This window comes from Equus asinus, chromosome 20 (genome assembly GCF_041296235.1).
Source record: "Equus asinus isolate D_3611 breed Donkey chromosome 20, EquAss-T2T_v2, whole genome shotgun sequence".
NCBI lineage: Eukaryota > Metazoa > Chordata > Mammalia > Perissodactyla > Equidae > Equus > Equus asinus.
This window is the reverse complement of record NC_091809.1, coordinates 33471744-33477414: the sequence shown is the minus strand read 5'-3', so window position 1 is coordinate 33477414 and position 5671 is coordinate 33471744.

Genomic DNA, 5671 nt, shown 5'->3' with positions numbered 1-5671 from the left:
AAAAAAAAAAAAAAAAGGAAAAAAGGAATTTATAGGCTTTCATTTCTGGATGTCCAAGGGGCATTTGTTTTTGGGCAAGGCTGGATCCAGAGACCCAAAGGAAACTTTCAGAACTTTCCAGTTCTCCATTTCTTGGCTCTGCTTGTTTTTGTTTGTTTTTATCCTTAGACAATTTTAATTTGTATATAAGTTAAGAAGATTTAAAAAACTTGTCTCCCAGATTAACAATTCCAACAGAAAATCTTGTTCAAATATCACTCCCAGGGAAGATTATATTGCCTTGCTCAGGTCGGATGTCTGAACCCTAGCCAATCACTGTGTGGTGGGATGTTTTGGTTGGCTAGCCTAGGTCACATGTATAACCCGGTGACTTGGCCAGTAAACCATAACTGACGGCCTTTCCAGGATCACATTGCATGGAAGGAGAAGTCCCTGAAGGATTCAGGAGGCAGAGGATGGGAAAGTATGTTGGACATAAAAATATTATAAGTATTGTAATCTACCAAACCTACCACTGCAGGTTAAAGAATCAAAGGAGTGGACACAGGGAAGCCGTTATGAACTATGATCATAAATAAAACTTATCATTCAAATAATGATAAATACCATGATCATTAAAATCAAGAATGCTGCATCATATAAAGATGGCTTTACAAATCAGTGGGAAAAGATGGACTATTCAACAGCTAGCATGGGAAAACTGCATAACTGGATAGGCCCCTGGGAAAAAGTGAAAGTAGGAGCCCCAGCTCCCACCATACACTAGGATGTACTCCAAATGGATTAAAGAGTTAAATGTAAACATGAAACCATAAAAGAATTAGAAGGAAATGTGAGAAAACTCTTGGAATGGGGAAGGTCTTGCTAATCATTATTCAATATTCTGAACTCATAAAGAGTATTACTGATGGATAAAACTACATCAAAATCAAACTTCTGTATGGTGAAAAGCATAATTTGAAAAAAGTCAAAAGGCAAAAAACAAATGGAATAAAAGGCAGTGGAGTGTTGGAGCTGGCCTGCACTGGCTCACAGGAAATGATTATTAAGTTTTCAGGAATTTTGCAAGCTCGTTGTCAAACACAGCCATTATTTAAAATTGTTATATAAACTTATAGTTAAAATATGTTACAAGCAAAGATAATAAATACTCAAAATTCATCTAATTGTTTAACTACATTTTACTATCATCCATGCTCTTGGGGTGATTTATGCCTACCGTGTCTGTATCACGGAGACATCCTATAAAGGTCAGTTGCTGCACATCTCTTACCAGCTCCACATTGAGTGATGTCATATTGGTAGCTTGAAATAGGCTGTGATGGGGCTATTTACATCATGGAACTTGGCAAATGCTATAAACCAGGGTTTGTTTTCCCCAGAGGCCATTGTTAAAAGTTAACCAACACACCACTGGAAAGAAATTTCTGCAACTCACATTACAGAGAAAGGGCTAATGTCCCTATATATAATGTGCTCCTATAAGCCAAGTGTAGAAAGACTATTAACCTAATAGAAACATAAGAAATGTATGAGGTATCCATTCATAGAAATAAGAGGTGCTCTGTGTCACAAGAGAAATACAAATCAAAACCATACTATTATTTTTTAGCTATTAGATTAGCAAACATTCAAGTTTGATAATAGTCTGTTGGTGAGACTGTGAGGGAAACAGGTATTCTTATACATTTTTGGTGAGGATATAAATTTGTATAACCCTATGGAAGGCAATTTGGCAATATATCTGCAAAATTACCATAACATAGACTGATCTAGCAGTCCTGTCTCTGGGAATTTTCCTGTCATGTGGTATGGAGCGCTTTTGTTTTTTAAAAGTGAAAGATTGGAAAAAACACAAATGTCTACCCATGTGGGCTGGTTTAATGAACTACAGAACATTCATACAATGGAATTGACTGGAACTATAAAAAAAATTGAAGACACTCTCTGTGTTGAATATGGAAGAATCTCCAAGTTATACTCCCCCCCATTTTTATTGAGACATAATTGACATATAACATTGTATTAGTTTAAGGTGTACAACATACTGATTTGATATATGTACACATTGCAAAATGATCACCACAATAGGTTTAGTTAGCATTCATCACCTTGTCTAGTTACAAATTTCTTTTTCTTGTGATAAGAGCTTTTAAGATTTACCCTCTTGGCAACTTTCAAATATACAATACAGTATTGTTAACTATAGTCATCATGCTGTTCATTAGAGCCCCAGAACTTACTTTTCTTATAACTGGAAGTTTGTACCTTTTGACCCCCTTCATCCATTTCCCCCACCCCCTACACCTCGTCTCTGGCAATCACTAATCTATTCTTTGCTTTTATGAATTCAATTTTTTTAGATTCTACATATAAGTGAGATCATATGGTATTTGTCTGTCTTATCTCACCTTAGCGTAATGCCCTCAAGGTTAATCTGTGTTGTTGCAAATGGTAGAATTTCCTTCTTTTTAATGGCTGAATAATATTCCATTGTGTAGGAATATATATATATATACATATATACACACCACATTTTCTTTATGCATTCATCAACTTACATTATTAAATGAAAAAAAGCAAGGTCAATATCAGAGTGTATAGTATGTTATCTTTTGCATAATAAAATGCAAATATTGTTGTATTTGATTTGCATAAACAACACCTGGAAGGATAAATAAGAAACTAAGAAAAATGGTTATGGGGGAGGTAGCTGTGCAGGATGTGGGAAGTGGATAGGTAGGGAATGGGGTGAGATTAAGACTATGCATTATCTTTTTACACTGAAATAAATATTGAACTGTGTCATCATACTAACTTTTTATGAAATTAAATGAAAAGAAATAGAAGAAAACTTCATTAAGGAGCACTTGATTGTTTAATTCACTAGACATTCAATAAATAGTTACTGAGCATCTATCATGTGGCAGACACTGTTCTGGGAACTGCACCCAGAAGATAGCACCAGGTCAGGGAAGTTGTGATCTAAAGCTAAAGAATCTGTGATTGTCTTCAGTCACATAAACCACTCTTCAAATGCCACATCTTCCATTATGCTTGTCTAACAATTTTCTCTCACCCCATCTGGTTTCATATTCATGACCTCAACGTGGTAAAAATATCCCCCAGGCCATTCACATCTAGTAACAATTTAATGTTTGTATTCTTCTCTGTGGATGCTGTCTGTATATATTTTCACATCTTGGTTGTCTTTCTTTTTGAGTGTGTTGTTCAAAGTGGTTGGAAGAATATGATATTAAAAGTTCAAGGCTTATGGACAGTGAGAAAAATAGACAACAATCTCAGTGAGTTTACATTCTAGAGGTGGTCAGGGAAAGGCATTTTAAGGAGGTGATATTTGAGCACAGACATGAAAGATGTGAGGGAGTGTGCCTTGTCGGTATCTGGGGTTATGCTTATAGGTTCATAGTAATCATTATTCTGCAGCCTTCAAAAAGATTGTGAAACATTACACATGTACACACACTCACACACACACACATACTTTTACGCTTATTTATGAATATGATACCACTGCCAAATGGCTGTGTCCTATTGCTGGCATATCTGGTAATGATGACAGGTTTGAGTGGAGCAAACCGTCTATGGTCTCCTTGCTCTGATCCCCCATAACCGGGGACACAATAGACATTCGCTCGGCCTTTGGCTCAGATTAATGGGTAAACCGCTGATCATGGGGGCTTTATTCTCCTTTCAAATGAAGCTAAATGGTACATCAAATTAAAGCCCTCAACTTTTAACATCCTATTCTACCAACAAGATTAAATAACACACTAAAAAAGAAAGACAACCAAGATGGGAAAACATACAGAGAACATCCATGGAGAAGAACATAACATTAAATTACTACTAGAACTGAATGGTCTGGGGAATGTTTTTACCATGTTGAGGTCATGGATTTAAGACTGGAGTGGAGGAGAGAAAACTGTCGGGTGGCATTTGAAGAGTGGTTGACATGTTTGAAGATACAAACTCTCTAGCTTTAGATCACGACTCACATGCTCTGGTGCCTGTGTCCTGGGCTCCTCCAGCACCTGTGCTCTCTTTTATCCCTGCTCGGACTGCATTTTTCCTTTTTTGTAATTGTTTACTAGGTGGTGAGCTCCTTTGAGGGAAGTACCGTACAGATTTTCTCAATATCTCTAGCACCAAGCACAGTCCTGAAATTTAGAAGGCTCTTAATAAGTGTTTGTTGAAAGACTGATAGAGACATGCCCTGTGAAGCAAGAAACCAGGTAACACTGTAGATATCTCTGTGGTTTGGGGGATTTGGAGTCCAAAGAACAAGCTTTGTTTTCCAGTTAGGTGGGCCTATGGACTGCTGTGTATTTTCTGTAACTGTTAAGATTTCCTTCTCCCAGTTAGCCTGCACTCTGCATGCACACACAAGGCAGCTGGCTCAGCACACCCAACTGTTCCCTGTCAACTTTAGGCTCACCCATCAGTCTGTCCCAGTTGCCCACACCCTGCGATCTGACAGTAATCCAATCTCCTTCCTTAGATTTCTCTGATCGCCTGCCCTGTGTTCTCCTCACCTCTGTCCCTTGCTGTCTGAGCTACTCAGACTTCAGCAGCCATGTGGGACTAAAGCAAAAGTGAGTTCATCCGCAGAGCATCTGCCTAGGCAGCCAAGTTCTCCAGGTCTGAATAAAATGACCCAATCTATTTGGTATTCGCTGGGCAGTCACACAGGGACATGTCCATTCTGGGACGTTCCTCACAGGGCAGATGCTGCCTCAGCCAGATTTACTAAATGTCCTTGAATGGGGCTCCTGGTGGGAGGCATGGGCAGTCAAAGTCCACCTTCCACACCCCCCCCCCCACAACCCCTCATGCTACTAACCACTAGTTTTGCCTTAATAATGAATTCCAACAGGAATTTCTATTCTCAATTCCATTTGGATTCTTTGCAAATTGAAATTCTTCACCTGGTCTATAGCTGCAAATTTAAAAGACTCAAAATTGTGGCTTTCACAGACAACGGACTATTTTATTTCTAGGGGGTAAAGAATTGGCACCGGCTAATGAGTTATATTCCAAAGCACAATGCCCTCTGATTGTGTATTATATATTAGCACTCTGGGCCTGAAAGAGACAATTGTGTAATGTTTGCCCATTAATTGAGAATAATCATCTCAGCTGTACAGTATTGCATACCAGCCAAGCTTGTCATTCTCATATCCAACAGCTTTTAATTGTTGTGTTGCCCTTTAATGGCAACCTTTCTCAGAGTTTGGAGAACAAAAACAGAGACCTACCTAAATATCAGCTCCTTCCCACCCTGAGAGAAAAGAAGCCATTTAGATGGAAAGGATTTGAGTTTTCTAATCCCCAGAGAGTGATCATGCCTTAGCAATTTCCATTATCCATCAAGACTAAATGCTACAGCCATGGGATTGCTTCTTCCTAATAAAGTTAGACAAGAAAAGGGCTTGCATAATTATACAGTGAACTGGAGACTAAACGAGAAGAAATGCCTTTAAAATCATTTTCAGGACCCTTGTGAATGCAAGAGATAGAAAATCTGACTCAAACTCTCTTAAGCAAAAATTTTCATTGGCTCACATAACTGAAACGTCCTGGAATGGAATTGCTTCAGCATGTCTAGAATCCAGGTCTCCAAAATATCTTCACGATTTCGTCCCAGGCT